The following is a 21735-nucleotide window of genomic DNA, read 5'->3' as shown; positions in this document are numbered from 1 at the left end:
GATCTTTTAAGTACTAGTGGTTAACTACCGTAACTGCAAGAGGTCTTGGACCGGCATGCCGAGTGGTAAAACCTTCCATAAAGCTGATTTATGATAAACTGACAAAACTACCTGAATGCGTTTGCTGGGGCCGCCATAACAGAGTACACACCACAGGCTGGGGGGCTTAAAACAAGTTTACTGTCTCAATTCTGGGGGCAAGAAGTCCAAAGTCAAGGTGTGGGCAGCGCCCGCTCCCCCTGCAGGCGCGAGGAGAGGGTCTGCTCTGGGGCCCCGGAGTCTTCATGTCGACTTCCCTCTGTGTGTCTGTATCTGTGTCCAAATGTCCCCTTTTTATAAGGACACCAGTCCCAATGGAGCAGGGCCCTCCCTAATGACCTCACTGTAACTTGATTATCTCTGTAAAGACCTTTCTTCCAAATAAGGTCACATTCTGAGGTCCTGGGGCTGTTTTTTGGGGGAACACAGATAATACTCTCTCTCACTGACCTGGGCTATTTGTTCAGGGACCATTTGACTCAAGACTGTTCCTTAGGACTTTCCTGGTGGTGCAGTGGTTAAGGATCCGCCTGCCAGTGCAGGGGACACAGGTTCGAGCCCTGGTCCGGGAGGATCCCACATGCCGCGGAGCAGCTAAGCCCGTGCACCACAACTACTGAGCCCATGTGCCACAACTACTGAAGCCCACGCGCCTAGAGCCTGTGCTCTGCAACAAGAGAAGCCACCGCGATGAGAAGCCCGAGCACCGCAACGAAGAGTAGCCCCTGCTCGCCGCAACTAGAGAAAGCCCGCGCGCAGCAACGAAGACCCAATGCAGCCAAAAATAAATAAATAAATAAACAAATAAATAAACACTGTTCCTTAAAAAGGTGGGTGACTCGGGCTCTGAATCTCCTAGGGAAGCTGGAGCGGCCAGTGTGCTAACGGGCCTAGGTTCTTCTCTATTAAGAAAGTGTCCCACCCGGAAAAAAAAAACGTCATCACCCGCCATGCGACTCGGGCTGCAGCTTGCCTTCGAGCACAGGGTGTGCGGCTGCGTAATTTCTGAGGAGACTGGACATTCAAAAATTTAAAACATACAAAATACACATTCTCCTTGCACAACAGGGATAAGTTCTCGGGAAGCAGCTCAACAGGCACTGATTATGCAAGGTCTTTTCAAAAAGCTGCGTGCCTCCAAGAAGCTAATCTGACAGAGACTTATTATTCTCTCCAAATAATGGGTGAAAAAAGAAACCATTTCTGAGTCTTTGTAAGACAGACACCCAGGCAGACAGGCCCACACAATCAATCTGCATAAAAGTTGGTAAGAGGGCCGGGGCACCAGTAGCTTTTATTAACGTATCAATTCCACCAGCTCCCCCCACCCATGAAGGGAAGCGACTGAAGGATAATGAATGGAACGATAAGGGGTCCCGGCGGGAGCCCCCAGGCCCTCTGGCCCCCTGCTGCTGCCGGCCTGCCAGGAGGGCTGGGCTGCGGGACAAAGGGTGTAATCCATCTCGCCAGAGTGGGGAGCAGGCCGCCGGGAGACGGCTGAGCTCACTGTGTCTCACAAAAGAAGGTTCACAACCGAGACCTTGGGGCTGGAATTACGAAAAGACAGCAGGGCTGGGGGCTGGGAGGGCGCCATGGGGGGCTGATGATTGGTGAATTAGAAGGCGTCCTCAGACAAAACTGGACGTTCTCTACAAATTATTTTTTGAAAGGACTGGGTAAATTAACACCAAGGTCATTGTAATGCTTGTTTCTCTGTGGAAAGTATTATGGGTATTTTTTTCCTCTCTTTCCCTAACAAAGAGAATTAAAGTGTACTGGCCGAGATTTAAAAGAAGACAGAAAAATCTCTAAAATGTTTAAGGGTGAGCCCTCATAAATGACTGTTTCAGAGTGTCTGTCAAGTTTGACTACAGAAATACTCCTGGATGTAAGAAAAACAGAAGGGACCACCAGTGAAAATCTGCGGTCCCAGGCACGGCACCAGGCATATTTGGTTTCATTAGCTCATTTAATTTTATCTCATTTAAATATATTTAAAAGGACTGAATGCATTTAGTCAAGTATTAAGTTTTACTCACAGCGGTGGACAAAAGACCCCGAGGCACAGGAAGATGGGAGTGATTTTCCAGAAGCCAAAGCCAGGAAGAAGACAACAGAACAGGTGACAGGGAAGCAAGCCAGAGCCTGGGGATGTAAGGAAGGTGGCAAGTCCCCTCCTGCCAGTACTGGGGACCAGGAGACGTGGGGGGACAGGTGGGCAGTAGACAGGCCCTGCCCCGTGAAGACAGGCGGATCTTAGGGTTGGACGGAGGCTGGGGAGGTGTATGCCACTCGTCACGCACAAAAACAAGAGGATGAGCTAGCTCCCTCATGGGTTCCCCTGGCTACGCACCAGCAGCCCAGCAGCCGTCAAACTTTTTTGTCAAAACGCACAGTAAGAGAGAAATCTGATGTAGAGAAACAGCACACGATTTATATAATAAATATACAGATACATACATATATACCCACACATATGCACACACATACATAAATATGTAACAAGCTTCGTAAAATACTACCTGCGTTTACACTGTGCGACGTGCTAGTATTTTCTCTCTTCTCTATTTATTTTTTTCTTTTAAATACTCCTAAGTCAGTTTCATGAGCTACTCAGTGGGTTGAGACTTAACAATTTGGGGCTTACAACACGAGTCCACGCCCGAGGCCAAGAGGTAGAAGAAGCCATTGGTCTGAGCCCTCGGAGAGCCTTCTTTTCGTTCCCCCTGTAGCTGAGATCACAGATGAGCTCCAGGGGCCCTTCGGCCCGGCCTCAGGCCTGCCCACTAGAGGCCCTGCCAAAGCAGGGAGGATGCCCCAGGGAGGGTAAGTCTGAGCTAATTAGAGAACAGGAAGTCCACCACCTGGGGGGCCATGGTGGAGAGGACAGGGGTCAGGACCTTAGAGCTTTAGGACTTCGCATTATCTCCTCTGTGGCACCCTGTGCTCTGAAGGCAGTTTACCTTTCTGGCAGGGCCATCCCCCCGGCTTCCTGGGGGCACCTATATGGAGGATCAGACCCTTTATCACCTTTATTCTCACCGGGGTCTGGATCTAAACGGCAGTCAGAGCAAGAGACGCACGACTGAGGTTCTACCGGGACACACACCCTCAGGGCTCGTCCCCGCAGGGGGACATCCTGGCGGCCCTGTGAGTTGCAGGGGACAGGAGAAGCAGAGAGAAGACAGAGGCCGTGGTGATCACCACCTGTGACAGGGAAGAGCTAAATGGGACTCCACGCTGGATCTGTTTCTTAGACTTTAACCTTTGCTTTTCTTTGCTTTTGTTATTATAATCATACATGATGGCCTGCCTCGGGGAGCCCTGGCCCTCTGCTGTTCAGCTCACGGGGAGATCATCTGACCCTGTCCACCTGTGGATGGCTGCAGGAAAGGAGAAGCTAACACATCCCCTCACCGAGGCTGGTCACTCCGGGAGATGTTTTGCAAGACCAATGGCCCCTTTACTTTACTCCCTCACCGCCTCTCCCTCTCTGACTCTATTCAAGAAACTGGCACCCAGGCCCCAATAAGATGGTTTTCCGGAGACACTAGTCTGCTCTCTTCTCGGTCTGCCGGCTGTCCGAATAAAGTCACATTCCCTGCCTCAGCACCTCGTCTCCCAATTCATTGGCCTGTCGTGCAGTGAGCAGAGGAAGCTTGGACTCCGTAACACAACCGCCCTGCAATCATTATGCTGACAAAGTCCAGTCCACGAGGCCACACAAAATCCTGAACATATTTCCGCAAGAGAAAGAATCCACCGCTCCAGGGAGCAACTCGGGTAGTGTAGCTTAAGGGGAGAAAAGCCGAGTGGACACACACAAAAGCACACTGCACTCCCGCTGCGTCCAGCCTGGTCCTCAGAGCGGCCCTACCTGGGAGTTCTGGGAGTTGCTTTGAGGCCATGAGGACAGATTCCCCAGGCAAGGAGGAGCAAAGGTGGGTGGATTCCTCTGTGCTCAGAGGACAGCAGGCTTCCATCCAGAGCCACACAGTCAGAAATGAGCTGCAGAGCCCCAGCTCAGAAGGCTGACGGCCTGGACGGCTGCCCCTGTGTCCCCGTGCCACCTCGAAAGGGGGAGGGGAGGGCTGGATGTCCCCAAACCTCCTCTGGTGGGCGGCCAGACCCCGCAGCCCCTCTACAGAGGCGCCCTGGACAGAACGGTAAGTGGAGCGCGAAGTCTCAGAACAAGACAAAGCAAAAAAGCCCCCGAAGAGCTCTGAAACTACTGTAAAGGGAAAAGGGAACTCTATAAGAAAGGCTCATGCCAGAGAGGGGATGAGACTTTGCTTTCAGAATAAAATAAGACACACGTCCCCTCCCTGTCCCCAGTTCAAACTCCAGTGCAGACATGCATTTTTTGGAGAAGGCTGTGGACAAAACAAACCATAAGGACAGAGGAAACTGAAGTTGTTTTAGTGCATCTTCTTAAAGTGGCTTTCAGGAATAGGTTCAAAAGCTTCCAAAAAGGATTTTCGTTTGTTTTGTCCAAACGTAAGTTTCTGGGATATGTATGAAATACTGCCTGTGAAGTCTCTCCTGGGTGTCCTATCTCCGGCCTCCTTGGTGAGAACGAGAGGAACGAGAAACGGAGGTACAGAGGTGGGCCACCGGCCAGGCAGCACGTGAGTCACCAAATGAGCTGATGCTCCCTGCTCCAAAGCCCTGGGATGGGGCGCAGCCCCGCAGGGCTCTGAGCCCGGCAGTCATCCTCACCCTGGGGGCTGTCACACCGTGCAGCCGTCACGCTACATGGTGGCATAATTAGGGACGACGCCGGCGTGATACCAAGTGTTTCTAAGGATTAAATCGAGGGTGGGAGGCCCGAATAGGCACCCTGCACGTCAGGATCGATTGCTCCGAAGCCTCCAGAGAAGGTCTGAGGAGCTAGTCCAGCGATCTGCCCGGGGCCGCTGCCCGGCCCCAGCGAGGCAGTCCTCTGGAGGGGGCATGACTGGAGGCGGCGTCCTGGGGGCTCCATCCCACTGCGCCGTTCTGAGCGTGAAGGGTGCTTGGCTGCAACCTCCCACCCTGGACATGGAATTATTCAATGAATCTGTTTATATTTACACGGCTGAGACATAAAACAACAAAACCAAAACAAAGCCTGCCACCTGCCTCATTAAGCCGACCTAGGCAGCACAGTGTGCAGGATACACACACACACACACACACACACACACACACACACACACACACACACGAGTGGTTTTCTCACTCCTCTTAATACAAGTAAGGGTCCTCGAACCTTCTGCTGACTCCCGTACACCAAAGGAGTCCAGTCCAGCATGGCCCACGCAGGACCACTGGGAGGAGGGGGAACCTCCCTCCCCGAGACCCAGACCCAAGCGCCACCCCAGTGACTACACACACTGCAGAAAGCTGATGGAAGAGCACCCTGTGAGCTGGCGACTAGGCAGCCACCATGACTGAGGCTCCTACACCCTAGGTGGTCCCGCACTGCCCCTCCCTGGAGAGACGAGGTCCAGTCAAAGCGCAGCAGCAGGGATCCCTTGGTGGCGCAGTGGTTAAGAGTCCACCTGCCAGTGCAGGGGACACGGGTTCGAGCCCTGGTCCAGGAAGATCCCGCATGCCGCGGAGCAACTAAGCCCGTGCGCCACAACTACTGAGCCCGCGTGCCTAGAGCCCGTGCTCTGAAAAGAAGAAGCCGCCGCAGTGAGAAGCCCACACATTGCCACGAAGAGTAGCCCCCGCTCGCCGCAACTAGAGAAAGCCCGTGCGCAGCAACGAAGACCCAATGCAGCCAAAAACAAATTAATTAAAAAAAAAAAAAAAAAAAAAGCAGCAGCAGCGTTTGCAGCCAGGTGGCTGCAAATCAGACAGGAGAGCCTGTAAGAGGCTGAGCACCGAGCGCTGGCTTGGAGGGAGGAGGGAGGGGGGCATCTTCAGGACGAGGCCTCCGGCTGCCTCTGCAGCAAGGAGGGTGGGGATGGAGGTAGCACAAGCCTGCCAGGCAAGGGCTGGTCCAGTCCTGTGGGTCTGGAGGACCCACTACCCCGCTCATGGACTCCAAGGAGGACTCCACAGTCACACAGACTGTGCTGAAACGTCCGGAGCTGAAGAAGGCCCCCGCCAGCACTCGGCCGCCCGCAGAGCGCACGGCACATGAGCTTCCTGGGTGACCTCGCTCCTCGCGGGCGGCCTTCACACAATCCATCACCCACCTCTCGGCCAGACGGCGTCTCTGTCTTTTAAGACCTGAAGCCGAAAAATGGGGAAGGAGGCCTGTGTCCACTGGGCCGGGCACACCAGCCAGGTGTGCAAGAGGTCGCACCTGTATTTATTACTGTCAACACCGTCCTGGGGTCAGCAAGTGGGGACAGTTTCAGGAACAAAGAGGGATGATGCGGGGTTTGGGGGGGGCGGGGGAGTGTTTGCCGTGGAGACCTGGGCTGCAAGCTCGTTCCTGAGCACTTGCAGGGCAGCCTCGGTGAGGAGAAACGGCCCCTCGGAACCCAGCTTACTGCCAGCCCCCGATGGCATGCCCACCCACCAGGTGAGGCTGAGGCATCTCCCGTGAGACAAGCCCACCATGGAAGGGAGGAACGTGGCACGGCAGGGGGGAAGGCAGCCTCAACCCCCAAAAAGGAGTGGGCAAGGTCACCAGCCAGCAAGCTCCGTCTGAGATTTTAAAAGGGAAGGGGAAGGGGGAGGGGAGGAGGGGAGGAGGGGGCAGGGGAGGGAAGTGGTCAGGGGAGGGGAAGCGGTGGGCAGGGCCAGGGAAGGAGATGCACACAGCAGGATAAGTCCTGGGGCTCCTCTCCTCCCTCCCAAGGAGAGGCACTCACCAGCCTCAGATCACGGGGCCATCCCTGCATGACGAGCTCTCCAGTAATTTCTACCAGGAGTCAAGGATTCGCAAAGTGGGCACACAGGCAAAACCACACCGTCACCTTGAAGTAGGTAGCGTGCTGTGAAATGTTTTCACCATAATGAATGTTTTTAATAAAATGAGATCGTTACAACTCATGGTCAGTTAAACTAGGAAAGGAGACGCCAGAGGAAAGGGTTTTGGGGGTGTTCGTTTTAATTGCTGTATTTATCATCCAGCGGCGACATCCAGGAAGGAGCACAAGCAATTCCTCCAAACTGAGGATGGTGTAAAAATCTCAGAACATCACGTGGGATAGGCCCTACTGTTTCCCCGCCCCCGCTCTGTGATGCCCCTACCCAGCCCCAGTCCCAGACCCCACGCCACACCACCGGTCTGGCCCGACGGACTCGGCCTCCTATTTCTCTAGCTCCGGCCCCTCCCTCCCGATTCTCACAGCCGCACGGAAGGCCCATCTGCTCTCTTACCTGGACTCTGCGAGACCTTCCCAATGGCTCACCTGGCCCCAGGCCGGCTTCCCTGATGCCCTCCCTCCAGTGCTGCCAGGGGGAAGACTGCAGAGCGCCATCCACACCCAGGGCAAGGTCTACGTTTCTAATGTGACCTTTCCATGGACGACAGCTGATGGTCTGCGGGGCTCCCACCCACTCCCCGCCCCCCGGCACCATGCAGCAAAGTCCCGCTATCCGTGGATCAGAATCCACTGGCCAACGCCCCAGCCCCAACCCTGCGATGCAACAGCTGGGTCTGAGGACCCCCAGGGGATTCTGACGGGCTGAAGACCAGCAGCTTGGCCGCATCTTCGCACCCAGCACCAGAGCGTTCTAAGCACAGAATATAACCGGAGCTGGAGACCGGCTTCGAACACCAGACACGCGGGGAACCACGGGGTGCAGAAGACAAGACCAGATTTCCAGGATCAAGCACCTTGGCAGGCCTGGGCTAGACCCAGACTCCAAGCTTTGGGTGCCCAGGGGGAGGTTCAAATGCACATTTCTGGGCCCACTCCCAGGGACTGTGACCCCAGGGCCTGTTCTCAGGCAACACGGCTGAGGGGCGGGGCACACTCTGAGAAACTGTGGTCCCAGGACAAGCCCGGTACCAAGGGGAAGAAGGAGGATGAGTGAGAGTCTGGCCATCACACGACAGCTGCCCTGGCTCTGGGGTGCCGCCAGGGCTGCTGCTGGGGCCTCGGCCCCTCCTCTCCTTGGTCCCATAGGTTACTGAGCGAGACACGCCCGACGTCACTCCCAAAGATCTCTCCCAAAGGGCCGAGGGCAGGTGTCTGAAGGTTGCAGAAGATTAACTCAGAGTCACACCATCCCCACAATAAGTCTGGAAGCCACCATTTCAGAAATGCTCAGCGTCCCCCCTGCACCAGCCCAGTCACGTCCTCTCGTAAGTTTCCAGTACCTCATAAACAGAGCTTCCGGCCTCTCACTAATCCTCCCGTACTTCTGGCCCCATGTGAGAATTCAGACACACGTTAATGGTGCAGTAAGCATCACGAGAAGAAAAACAATGCCTGGGACTTGCTTGCAAGTACAGTGGCCGAAGGGGAAAGAAAAGCATATACAGGAAAAGACAAAGCAAGCACCGCAAAATCCTGATGGCTGCGGAAGGGGGTGGCGGCTACACAGGAGTTCACAGCACCAACTTCTCTGGATTTTCCATAATAAAAATACTTTAAAGAAAAAATGCTAGGAGCCTATAAAAATATTTTAAAGAAAAAATGCTAGGAATCTGTAGCCATAATTATAATGCCAGGCAGGGGATGGAGGCCACTGGATCTGTGGTCATTTGGTTACAGACAAGTGGTCCCCATCGTCCTGGCCTCCAGCCACTGTCCTCGTGTAATTAACCACCCACGGCCTCCACGCTCAGAAGCACCTGGTTGGACACTGAACCCGGGGAACAACAGGGTCATCTCTGAAACGTGGCCCCCAAGCAGCACAGTAACGTCTACCCACCCCCCCAATGCTGTATGTACGTAGCGATCCAGGTCCAAATGCCGGCCAGGTCTTCCCTCACACGCCTCCGCCCGCCGGCGTCAGGCTGCAAAGCGTTCACGGGTGGTGCTTTTGCAAATCCAGTACATTTCAGCAGCTTTCGGAGCATTCAGATTTCTGAACGTTTTAAAAAGCCCCACCTCTGTTGGAAAGGGTGCTGTTTCTAATAGGATTAAGATTGAAAGGTTAGCAATTAAAGCCACTAAAAATAAAACTTGGAATCTGACAAATGCCCAAATGACCGGAGGGACATCACCAGGGAGAAACAAAACGAGCTGTTTACTGCCGAGCTCGGCGCCAGTCAAATGCGCCCGAAGAAACATCCGTGAACAGCTGGCGCAGCTGGAAAGTCTGGGCGTCTCACGGACGTCCCCTATGTGGTGTCACACATAAAGGCAGGCGTGACACCCTCTGAATGACGAGAGCGCAGTAGAGGCCTGGGGGAACCAGCGCTGCAGTCACGCGAGCGGCAGGGAGGCCGGAGCAAACAGCAGGGCCCGGCTGCGGGCTGCCTTCCTTCGCGGGCCCCTGTGCATCTGTCACACCCTTTACAGAGCAACAGTGGCACTGGCACTCACAGGACGCCAGCTGGCCCCGAGTGCTGCCTCTGGGGCAGGAGGGTCACCCGAAGGGCGGGAGCTACCCACGCCCACACATCCGGAACCGGCTCTGTGCATTTCACCCCCCCCCCGCCCCCGGGCAGGGCGCCCCTCGAATCCCTCACCAGGAGGTAACTATGCATCACAGAGCCCGCCTGGTTTGTGCTTTCAGGGGTGGAAACCAAAAGCAGGAAAGTGGGGACCCTGCCCCGGTCACCAGGCTCCCGGGCAATGAGGCAGAGTGGCCTGGCCCCCCGATTCCCAGGGTCCACCGCTCAGAGACCCCTGGGGGTCCCGCCTCCAGGCCGGGCTCCTGGATACCGGGGCCACACCGAACGTCCCCTGTCCCTGCAGCCACGGGCACACAGGCAGCCCTGCAGCCCACGCCTCCCACGTGGTGTTGGCTGGGCAGCCCCCGCCAGGGTGCAGCATCTCCTCCAGTGTGTACCCAAGCCGACCCCCGCTGTGCACATTAAAAGGATAACTGATAAGTGAGTATTCAGGAAAACCAGCATACACAGGCCCCCAGGTAAGGCAGGGGGAAGAGAAGTCGCAAGTCGCTGTCCTGTAAGTACCCAGGGAGCACTCAGCAAATAAGCGAATGTATTTTATTACGGAAGTGAACAGACAGGCAACGCTCTGCTTATAAAGTTAAATTCCAGACTTGCAGGCGCAGCAGAAGCAGGCCTACCTTCACCCACAGCAGAGTCCCTGCTTACATGGTGCTCCCCCGTGCACGGCAGGTGCTTCAGCTAAACCAGCTGAGCTGGGCCTCAACAGCCCCGTGGGCAGGGACTGCTTTAGTCCCATTCACACAGGAGGAACAGAGGCACAGGGAGGTTAAGCCACCTCCCCAGGGGTGGAATGTAAACTCAGCCTCTGGCTCCAGACCCCAGCCTTGACCCCTGACCACGCGGCTCCCCACCACCCCCAGGACTGCTGGGGTGGGTAAGTGCTGCTTTAAGAAACACCTGGAGTTTCTGCAGGTGTGGAAAGGAGACTGGCCGGGAGCGCACCATCCCACGCCCCCAAAGCCTGGCAGATGGGGCTCCCCGGCCACAGGCCCTGCCTGTCTGCAGTCTCCCCCCTCACAAAGGCCTCTGTCTCCTCCAGCTCTGGCCTCAGCTGGGCTTCCTGGTCCTGAAACACAGCCCTGTCTCTTGCTAAGCAGTGCATGGCTTTTCTGGATGGACTGACCGACACCAAGACCAAGTACGATGATTCTCCAAGTTCCAAACAACCAACTCACGGAAAAGTAAAAACCCTTTACGGACCCTTTGAAATCACTTGCCTCCACCTACCAGCAGGACACGGCCCTGGGGTGACAGCAGCGCTGTCATGGGCCCTCAGCGGGCAGCCACAAGGGAGGGCACGTGGGGTGCAGCCAGGGTCTCTCCTCGGCGTCCCTGTCCACAAGCTGAAACTCAACACAAACTGCTCGGCAAGGCTTTAGAGTGTTTACCAGGCTCTGAGCCCTTTACATGTGTTAACTCATTTCTTTCCACAACCCAAGGTCAAAAAGCAAAGTAAGCCCACCCGAACCCCCCAGAAAATAGTAAGTGTTGGCGAAGATGTGGAGAAACTGAAACCTGTGCACTGCTGGTGGGAGTGTAACATGGCGCAGCCGCTGTGGAAAACAGCATGGAGGGTCCTCAGAGAGTTAAAATTAGAACTACCTTACGATCCGGCAGAGACTCGTATGCTCAAGTTCACAGCAGCATCATTCACAATACCCTTAAGGCAGGAACAACACAAGTGTCCTCTGATTGGAGGAATGAACAAACAAAATGTGATATATCCACACAATGGAATGTTATCCAGCTTTAAAAAGACAGGAAATTCTGACACCTGCTACGACGCGGACGAATCTCGAGGACATTATGCTCCGTGCAACAACCCGGTCACAGAAGGACCAATACCGTATGATTCCATGAATGTGAGGTACCAAAGTGGTCAAATTCACAGAGACAGAAAGTAGAAGAGTGGCTGCCAGGACTGGGGGAGCGCGAAATGAGGAGTTAATGTTCAATGGGGACAGAGTTATAATTCGGGAAGATGAAAAAGTTCTGGAGGTGGGGGACTTGCCTGGCGGTCCAGTGGTTAAGACTTCGCCTTCCAATGCAGGGGGTGCAGCTTTGACCCAGAGCTGGAGGCTATCCTGAATGATGGGTAAGGTCTCTCCTTTCAGCTGTAAGGTTAAGACTCCACGGCACACTGTTTCCAAAACATATCAGCTCCTACTCTTCTCCTGTACCGGGACCTAATTCACCCACCCACCCCACCCCCTAAAAAACAGAATGTTGTTAAGAAACTTTATGTACATAGCTACGCACTCTTGCTTAGTTTGTAGTTTGCTCCAAAACGTACACGTTTGCAAGGAATGCTGAAATTCTTCCATGATGACACAAAACCAGAGAAATAAGGATACAGCTCTTTCAGACCCCAGGAAAGCAGAAGTCTTAATTTTTCTTCCCTTCAACACCACCATTTGGTAATCAGACAGGAGATACTCTGAATAAATTTAAATACTGTATAAGTGGGTATATAAAGGCACATACCTCTGAGAGCCACCTTACTGTACGTTTCACTAAATGACTTAGACAATTCATTTACCACTGAGGCGCACACAGCCTCTCCCCGAGGAACAGAGGGAGGCGGGGCTTAGGGGAGGTTCCTAAACAAGATGGTATCTAAACACCGGTGCAGAAAGAATTAGGGTAGGAGGGGGAAGGATGAAACCATAATACATTTGCAAAAAAGCCTCCAGTGGTGGGAGGGAGCCAGCCCAGGAAATGCAGCCTGAAGAAATGACAAGTTTCCCCAGCACCGCTGCATCGCTCACAGTTACAATTCTGAATTTCTATAGCAACAGGCAGTGGGCTTCAAAGGGACGTCACAAGTCACTGTGTTTCCACCCCCACGGGCACCCAGAGGCCGAGGCGCGTCCACTCGGGCACTGCCGGACACAGACCGTGGTGGAAAGGTTAGGAACTCGGCCCAGGTGGCAGAGCCAGGAAGCGGCAGGGGTAGAAACCAAACCCAAGTTCTCAGCCAAACCTCCCTGGCAGGGACTGTGGACTAGAACATGAATCTCCTCCGTGCGCAGAATACTGTACACCATCCTCCCCTCGAGGCGGCGGGAGCGGGATACACAGCCCAGAGCAGGCGTCTCTGTGCAGCCCACACAGCTGGGGGTGGCGACGGGGGCAGCAGACACAGATGGATGCACCCCTCATCATCAGAAAGACACACAGACAGGAAAAAGCGCTCGGGCTTCAATGCTCAATCACGATTCTTCAGATGCAGCAACGAGACCTCAGTGCCCTCACCTAAATTTCCTTGTTTAAATATACAGAGATGGGGATGAATTACCCATTTCACACAGTGAGGAAAGGGGTCAGGGAACTGAGGTGACTGCAGTGGTCCATGGTACAGAGCAGCTAGAAAAAGCCCGAGGCTCCTGCTTGGTCCCAACAGGCGACAGTCCCTCGGAGAGGGGATACCGGCGGATGCCGGCGGTCACCGCCGACAGCTGATGGTACCACGGAGGGGGGCTGCAACCAGAGGACTTGGGAAAGGTGTCAGCAGTGACGGGCAAGGGCTTTCCATCAAGCCACCACTGAACAAAGTCCAAGGAGAAAAAGGTAAAAGGGACGAGCGAAGGACTGGAATGAGGCGATTTGTTTGGTAAAACAAATCGCAACTAAAATAATGGGAAAACGACGATGATGTTGAAAGAAAGACTTGAAGGAAATCTTCATTTCCATAAAGTCAATAGAAGTCAAAGGAGAAAGTGTTTCCATTTTCATTCATGAAAGAAAATAAAAGCTGAACCCTATACAACATCAACGCTGAGGCAATCTTATTTTATCACTAGTTCCTGCCTCCTTTCAGTGTGTTTAGTTCACTGCGTTGCAATCCAAGCTGGACACCTCCAGAAAGGCCGGAAGATACCCTCGGCTGTGTCAGGACACCGGGGTCTGCAGCAGTGGGTTCCTGACACTCCGGCCAGGGAGGGCCCCAGAGCCAGGAGAATTTAACTAGAGAGCAATGGCCTTTCTGCAAATAATTAATTCACATCCACCCCTCAGCCTTGGGAGAGAGTGATTCTTTCCCTGGTTGCTGGGACAGCTGCTGCGGGCTGCCCAGCTGAGGGCAGGTAGCCCCTGGGGCAGTAGCAGGTGAGGAGAGGCAAGACCCTCTCCCTGGCCTGGCCCCGGCACCTGGCCAAGTTCACCTTCTGGGTAACAGCACAGGGTGACATCCGCCTGAGCACAGTGTGACTCAGAACTGGACGCGGCTCCCAGAGAAATCCTCCTATTGCATCGGCCACCCCTGCACAGCAGGGATCCCAGCTACCCCGACTCATCTGCACAAGCATCCTGCCTCCTCCCTGCTCGCACCCCTGGCCAGGAGCTCTGCCCCAGAAGAGGGGTGTGAAGCAGAAGCCCGTGGGGCAGGACCAGTCCTCTGCCTGGAGGACAGTCTTAACGCAGGAATGAGCCAGACGCGGGGGAAGGCGGGGAGGAGACAGCTGAGCGGTAGGAAAGGCTCTGGGTCTCAGGGTGATTTCCACAGGCTCTTGCAGGATGACACTGGGCCAGATGCTGACAGCGTGGCTTCCTGTAAAGGGCACGACCAGGAACGTCCTCCCACTGGTCCGCTCCAAGTCCTGGGAGGCTCCAAGCCAGCGGTGCTCTGAAGAGTCTAAGGCCGGCGTCAGCAGACTCGGCCCATCATCTCCATGGGGCTCTGGTGCCCAGGTCTCCAGGGCGAGCAGGACCCCCAAGTCCGTGATGAGACGCCCCCCTCTTCGGGGTGGACGTACTCTCCCAGGGAGGGGAGGCCGTGGCCTGGGCCAGGTGGCGGTCGGGAGGCCACACTGCCTCCTAGAAACCACAGCGGGCAGGGAACCCGGGACAAACGGGCCTTAGGGCCGCAGCGTGCCCGAAATGCTCGGTGAAATGTAAAGCACACACCCCGACGCCTAATCAACAAGGTACAGATCCCACCTCCCTCGGAGCTCGAGGGCAGGGTCATCTGCAGACGGTGGGCGGCCAGACGTGCCTGGACAGTAAGACTGGAGCGAACGGATCAGGCGTGTTCTGATCCGGTGTTAAAAGTAAGTACGGGCTCAACAGCGGTTACGAGGGTGGGACTTACATCCCCTGCTCTCCGCTGTGTCGCCCCCAACTCCCAAGACAGGCGAGGAGGCAAGTGACGCTTAGGCAGTGTCTCCCGAATGCCCAGGGGTTTACACACTTCAGCTCACTCCATTCTCCTGACAAGGCTCCTGAGTAAGTCTTTTTATCCTCATTTTACAGAAGGGAGAACTGCGAGTCAGAAAGATGCCACTTGTCTCAGATCCCTCAAGCGACAAATGACAGAGACAGATTTCACACATTTGCAGCCCAGCCCAGCCCAGCAGGCTCAAAAGGCCCCTCCGTCCCCCACTCCCACCCTGCAGGGGGCAGGAGGAAGGGCGAGTCACCGTCACCTTCCCGACAGTCACCTTCCCGACACCTCCCTCCACAGGGAAGGCAGGTACGACGGCGGCATCTGTGGCCTGACAATTCAAAGGAAGAAAGGGGGAAAGCACCTGGGCTAAGTTCAGAGTTTCTCTGTCAGCACAGTGGAAGTGAGGTGAAGAAATATGGAAAATACTTTCTCCTCTCAAACAAGCATCACCAAGTGGAATCACAAGGAGAAAGGTCACACCTCAGGAATCGGTGCAAAATGAAGATCCTGTAAGTATGGGTTTATCGGTGACTGTCCTCCTCTGCAATTCTTACACGAGCATCCAGACCCACGCCTGCGGCCAGGACAGGATCTCCACCATCGCTCCCTCCTCAGGAGAGTCAGGGCCACACACCAAGTGTCACCTGCTCCTGGACGCAGGACTGTTCCCATCCAACAGCTCTGAAATGAAGACGAGTGTCTGAACACTGCCGGTGGGACACTGTGTCATGGTCTATTTCTTAGAGATAATAAAATGAGGGTGAAGCTTACAGTCCCTCACACCTAAGACTGAACTTATGTGTTATAATATATAGCTTTGAAATTATATAACGTTTCATTCCTTAACATTTAGATGAGGCAAAACCCTCTCAAATACTCTGTCTCACTGGAGCTTCACCAGAGGTAAGTCAAATAGGTTTTTTAATTCCCACTGTTCTTAAGTAAAAGTGGAGAAACAGAGGCAGACTGCTCGGGGATATTTTTAAACAAGTAGCAGCACCGAGACTGGACTGAAATTGTCTGAGCTGGGCCCGTGGGGAGGAGCCTGGAAGTTCAGCGTAGATGCCGCAGGTGAAATGCAGGTGGACTGGCGGCTGCCTCACCCCCTCACCCCCGTGCCACGTGCCGTCTGAAGATCAAAACCAAGAGACGTCTTGCGCGCTGACCCGGGGGGCGGGGAGGGGGTGTGCAGAGCCGTTCTCAAAAGAGGCTGAGTCAAGGAAATCATCTCCCCACCGAGCCTGGGATGCCCTCCACCTGGCCCCAGCCTGGAAGGATGCGAGGATTGGGGAGGGAAGGTTGGAAATGGGCCGTGAAACAGAGTGAATGGCTGTCACATGTGGACAACAGGGTAGCTACTGGGAGTCTGGTGGACTTAGAGCTCCCCTTCCCACAATATCCAACAAATGCAGGTGGATGAAGAGTTAAATATGGAAAGCAAGCAAAGAAACCAAACACCAGAACACTGTGTAAGTAAATACTAGATACCTGATTTCTAGACGAGAAAGGCATTTCTGAGCTTGAAGGCAATGGGAGAAACCACGAATGAAAAGAATGAGAATTTAACTACACAAAGTTAGGCCTCCTGTTTTTAAAAAAAAGAAAAAGAAAGTCAGGGGAAATATTAGCCCTTAGAAATAGACAAAGGGATCTAATCTGTAATATTTATTCAACAGCGAATACAAAATAATGAGAGAAAACGGGCTATGCGATCAGTTAATACGTGTGGGAAGCTGTCCCATTCAACAGGATTAAAGAATTGAAAATGGCCACGTCAACTACCACGCACACGATGAACAAAGATTTTATTTGCAAATGTTGACATTTATTGTGGCAAAGGTACAGAAGAGTCTTCTGGTCCAAGGATAAACTGGTACAACCTTTCTGAAAAGGAGGTGACAACATCTACCTCGGAAGAGTTCAAACTCTCTGACCCCGTAACTCTACTCTTGGGAATTTATTCTAAGGGAACAGCGAAAAAATGCAGCCACGGTTTGTGTAAAAAGGTGCCCACTGTAAGTTAAATGACCGACAGAGAACTAGCTAGGTAGGCTGGGAGACACCCTCACGTTGTTACAGCTTTTCAGATCAAGAAAATCTACTTACGATGTACTGTTAAAATTTTCAAGGCAGGAAGAAAACTGTACATGTTATTATCTCAAGGATATTAAGAAACAAAGAGAATAAAGCTTAGAAGGAGCCATGGCAGTGCTGCTTTTGAGGTATGGATTACGTGTTACTTCTTGCTGCGTCCTACGATGCTCTTCCCTATTTTTATAATTAAATGCATCAGTTCTACAACGGGGGTGCGGGTAAGGGACGAATATCCTTCTCTTCTCATCCAAGGCAAAGGGAGGCTGTCACAACAAACACTAGAATATTTTTAGTGGTATTCAGAAAGAAGAGAAACATCTAACATAGTCGTTCTTTATTTTGCAACAAACCGCTCAAAACATTTTTAATCACCGCTTCGCAATTCTTTCAACCACCGGCTCTACCTGCTTCAAGAAATGCACAGATGTCCCTTTTCTTAAATTAAGTATCACCATCTTCTCCTTCTTTTCCCCAAGCTAGCGCCAAGACACTCTGCAAGTCACCAGGCTCACAAAGTCCCTTCCTTAAGGCTCCTTTTTCACATTGATCAGCAGGACCCAGCCTTGCAGCAAAACCGGCGACGGGGGCGGGGCAAGCTGGCAGACACCTCTCCTGTCCCACAGCCACGCTGGGAGCCAGCCGGAGGGGCCTTCCCCGGGTTCCAGGAGCTTCGATGCCCACCAGGCAGCCTGCCCCACTGTGCGGACGCCAGCATCAGCCGGACAGACGGCCACCTAGCCCTCCCAGGAGAGGAGTCGGGACGTTCTTTCCCCAGAAGCCCCCGGGTTCTTGGGTTGGAGGTCCTGGCATCCCCCCATCTCTGTCCCCTTTGGGGCTATGAAACCAGATCAGAAGAGGGCTGGACCCGCACCTGGCCCGGCCAAGCCCCCGCTATCTCTCCGAGACTCACCCTCCAGCTGTCTGCTCCCCTGAGAAACACAGAGCAGTCAGCTGGGGGTGGGGCATGGGGCCAGCCCCTCTGCTGCTTCTGCCCCCATCCCCCCAGCTTCCATCCTGACCCGGTTTGCTGCTCCGCTGGTGGCCCACAAACTCATCAAAGTGGGTCAGCCATCCTCAGTCAAGCTCGACTAAACACACAGAGCTCAGACCTCCCAATCCGGCTAAGCGGAAATTCCAGACAGCCCGTCTGCAGAGGACCCTCGCGGCAAGTGGGCAGGAGCGCCCCACGCGGGAGGAGCGAGGCCCGTCGTGCTCCAGACACAGTGCCACGCGAGCCGGCTGCCTCCCCCGTGGACCCCGAACCTCCTGGCCTGTGTCCCCTGGGTGCCCCTTGAGGCACCCCACCCAATCTGGGCTCCACACGAGGCACCCAGACCCCTTCCAGCCGCGCTCCCAGCACAGCGCGTCCTTCTCCCGAGCCCACGCACAGCGGCAGCCAGAAATGGGCACTTAATGAGGCTTCTCTGAGGCCACATTATTTCCTTAACACGGAAGGCAGTCGTGGCCTGTGCTCTGCGCGGATGGGCAACTCCCATACAAAGGGCTCTGGCCCCAGCTCAGAAGCTGCCAGGAGCACACAGGCGGTAGGCAGTGGAGGGGCTGTTGAAAGAACTTCTCAAACCCTGAAGTGTGAAGGAATTAGAGACGTTCAGCTTACAGAGGGAAGATGTGGGTGTCCGGAGAAGGTGGCGCTTTCCAGACATTCAGGAGATTTTCATGCGCATTTTCATGGGCGTTAGGAGCGGAAAGTTCCACGGTGGTAGAGGTGGGCCAGCCAGTAAGCTTCGGAGACAGACAGGACTGTCTACTGAGCCCTGCGCTTTACAGCTCAGAAGACTGAGGTCACACACACCTTTCCGCACAGACTGGACGACACGGGACTGTGGCCCTGCCTGCTCAGAACGTTCCCGCAGGAGGGTCCTCAGGGGGCCGAGGGGGAAACGGCTGCACTGCGCCCAGCTGTGGGAGCTCGCAGACCTAATGCTCTGACGCTGAATGAGCAACAGAGGGAGGAACCAGACATGCAGCCACTCCTGAAGGACACTCGGGCGCACTGTCTCCTCTCGAAAGATTTAGGTGTGTGGATTTTGTCCCCAAAATAGCATATAGGCTATAGGACAGGAAAGAAAACAAGGAGTAAGAAATAGAAAAATTCACAGCATATCTGCAGTCAGAATTTGGCTTTAAACCCTGGCAACAGACTCTATTTTGAGCATGAGACAAGTCTGCTAATTCCCGACGAGCCAGATTAGCAGCAGACTACAAACGAACAGCAAACTCATCACGGAACTACGCGCGCTCAGAATGCACCCGGCACTTGACCCGTGTCCCGGGGCCCAGGAGGAAAGGTGCAGAAGTAATGCTGGTCCCCAGAAAGTCTCCCCCGACCCCGCTGACCCTATGGGCCCAGGACGCCTGGGCTGAGCGGCCCTGAAAGGCACGGGGGGACGGGAGAGCACAGGTGCTCTGCCCTGCGGTTTGGGGCACCAGCCCAGATTTGGAAAGACGGGGGTTCGAGAAGGCTGTCCTGGGCGGGGCCCCTTCAGGAGACAAGGGGAGCACGCCAGCATAGGGAAGAGGGGGTTCCAGAGAAGGGGAGACTGGAACTTGAGCACGGAAGGGTCTGGGAGAAAGAGGCTTCCTAGCCGAAGCCCAGGTACTTGGGCCACTCAGGGAGACACACCCGGGAAAGAGCAAAGTCCCACGCGGATGTCCTGGCAAACTCCCTTCTCCGCTCCCAGATAGTTTCCGCGTTTCTCTCCTCCCCTCCCCCAAGAAGTGGCGGCTCTCTGGAGACAAACTGGAACCCAGTGGTTCCAACCCCAGGGCATGAGAACCAACTGGGGGTTTTTATTGCAGAGTCGGGAACGCAGACGCCTGGGCTCCATGGCCCCAGCGGGGGGACACTCTGGGCAGCACGGCGTTGACCCCCGGCGCCCGGGCCAGCACAGAGTGCCCCCAACCCCGTCATCGCTGGAACCACTGAGGTCCTACAAGAGGCCCCGCTCGGGTACCCCGGCACTTAGGAGTCTGGGACCGTGATGAGTGGGGGTGACAGTCCTGCGCCCACGGCCTAGAGGACGTGGACACGAACCCCGCAAAGATGAGACACGCCAGAAAAGGGACAGAAAAACCGCCTCTGAGGCCAACGGTGGGTCCTACTTGTTCTCGCTCCCCCAGCGCAGCCCGCAGAGGCCGTCCGGGGCCCAGGGACCCTGCAGGAGCACTGAGGTCACGGCACCGTTTTCGGGGCAGGAGCACGGGGACACCCTGTCTTCTCCTGCGAAGACGCGCTGTGTCACACACCGCGGAAGCAACGCTGTGGCCACGAGTGCATCCAGCACGATGACCCCTTTCAGAGGCCCTGTGCCCCCCGCACCGGCTGCAGGGCACTGATGAGGGGATGGGGCAGGCAGGCGGCCAACGGCAAGGAGGGCACGCAGCTAGGGTGCCTACGGCCCGTTCTCTCGAAAACTTCATAATGAATCTGAAATCAAACACTAAGGCCTCCAAAGCAGGCGACCGGGAGAGCCCCCGAGGGGACCCAGGAGGGGTCAGCCTGTCACAGAGCGGGACTCAGCGGCAGCCTCTGCTCCGGGCCCTCTTCCCAGGGGTGCCCCGGCCCCTGGGCAGGTGCTGCCGGCCTGCAGGGGGAGCGTGCGTTTTCTGCCTCTCGTTCAGGCTCTGCTGATGTGCAGAGATCAGCATCCTCCGAGTGAGGAGACACTCCCGGGCATGCCCATGACCAGCCACCAGGAACAAGGAGCCCCAGCAGGAGCAACGGGGCTGTGCGTTTACAGGAGGGAAGGGCTGAGGTCTGGGGACAAACTCAGCCCCGCCTCTCCTTCCTCCTGACGCTGACGGCAGGGCCGTCCTGGGCACTGTTCACCCCGCGCTGGACGGCGTCATCCGCTGGAGTCCCTCTCCTGGCCTCAGGGGAGGGCACCACGGAGGCCAGGTGCGCCCGTGAGCTGACAGGTTAGCCTGTCCGAGGGCGCGGACCCCGGGCTGTGCTCTCACGCCTGCTCTCTGGCCCGGGAGCACCAACAGATTTCTTCCTGCTGTCGGGTGGGATCGGGGGTCCTCTCCTCTTCAGCCCAATCTTCTCACAGCATCAGCATCCATTGGTCCTCCACTGCACCCCCTTTATAATCCAAGAGCAACACGGGCTGCCTGGGCTGCAGCCTCCGTGTCCCACTGACCTCCTCAGAGCGCCCCAGGGAGCTCCAAAGCCCGCAGGCTGACCCCCGTCCTGGACCACACTCTTCCTCAGGCCCCTCTGTGCACCTGGCAGAGCAGGGGGTACCTGCCTCCCCCATCTCTCCCTGACCGTGCCCCCGCTCTGGGCTCTGGACCACGAGCTCCGGGCGCCCACCCCTGCCCAGGCACCTCGCCCTGTGAGGTTCCCCATCCCGGGGTCTCCCTTGGACTGCTTCATGAGCCAGGACTATCTCACCCCCACCCACCGTCTGGGTAATGCCCCTCATCGGGGTCCCCTCTCCAAGAGGCTTCCCCATCTCCCTCCCTTTCAGTCCCTTTATTCACATGTGGCCTCTGCCAGCCTCTGGGCACTTGGAGAAGCCACCCCCTTCCCCATTGTCTGGCAAGTTTTGGCCACAGAAACACAGAATTGAGGAAAGACAGGAGGAGAAATCAGAACTCTGACGAAAATCTTTTCTAGAAGGGCTGGGCACGTGTGTTCCAGCTCTGAAGAAAAGATGACATGAAGCATGACAAGAGTGTTTAAAACGAGCTTAGGTTTTCACGGAAACGGAAGACGGGAACGTCACTGTTGGAAACTCTCAGAGTTTTCAGTGCCTGAAGGCTGCGACCAACCCCCTCCAAATGCACAGCTCTCCTGTCACCGAAATTTACGACCTCTGATGAGAAACCCCCATCCTCCTGCTATACAACTTGGGATATTTTCAAAACTACTGAC

At 55.2% G+C, this 21735-nt stretch overlaps 1 protein-coding gene across 3 annotated transcripts in view; it reads right to left on the bottom strand.

The window, feature by feature from the left end:
- Positions 1-21735, bottom strand: part of GALNT2 (polypeptide N-acetylgalactosaminyltransferase 2) — a 178592-nt gene that overhangs the window by 105359 nt on the left and 51498 nt on the right. Inside the window, exons 1-2 of one of the 3 annotated variants that reach the window (XM_027094055.1) lie at positions 8929-8935; positions 1450-1459 (exon numbers count right to left, since the gene is read on the bottom strand). The exons of the other annotated variants lie outside the window; for them this stretch is intronic. The gene's annotated coding sequence lies outside the window, so the exon portion shown is untranslated. Of the gene's footprint in view, positions 1-1449; positions 1460-8928; positions 8936-21735 lie in introns of those variants that run through there. 3 annotated transcript variants of the gene reach the window in all.

Source organism: Aethalodelphis obliquidens, unplaced genomic scaffold (assembly GCF_003676395.1).
Source record: "Aethalodelphis obliquidens isolate GAN/ISIS:26980383/991018 unplaced genomic scaffold, ASM367639v1 scaffold87, whole genome shotgun sequence".
NCBI lineage: Eukaryota > Metazoa > Chordata > Mammalia > Artiodactyla > Delphinidae > Aethalodelphis > Aethalodelphis obliquidens.
The sequence above is the reverse complement of the archived record's forward strand: the minus strand, read 5'-3'. Positions and strand labels throughout refer to the sequence as shown.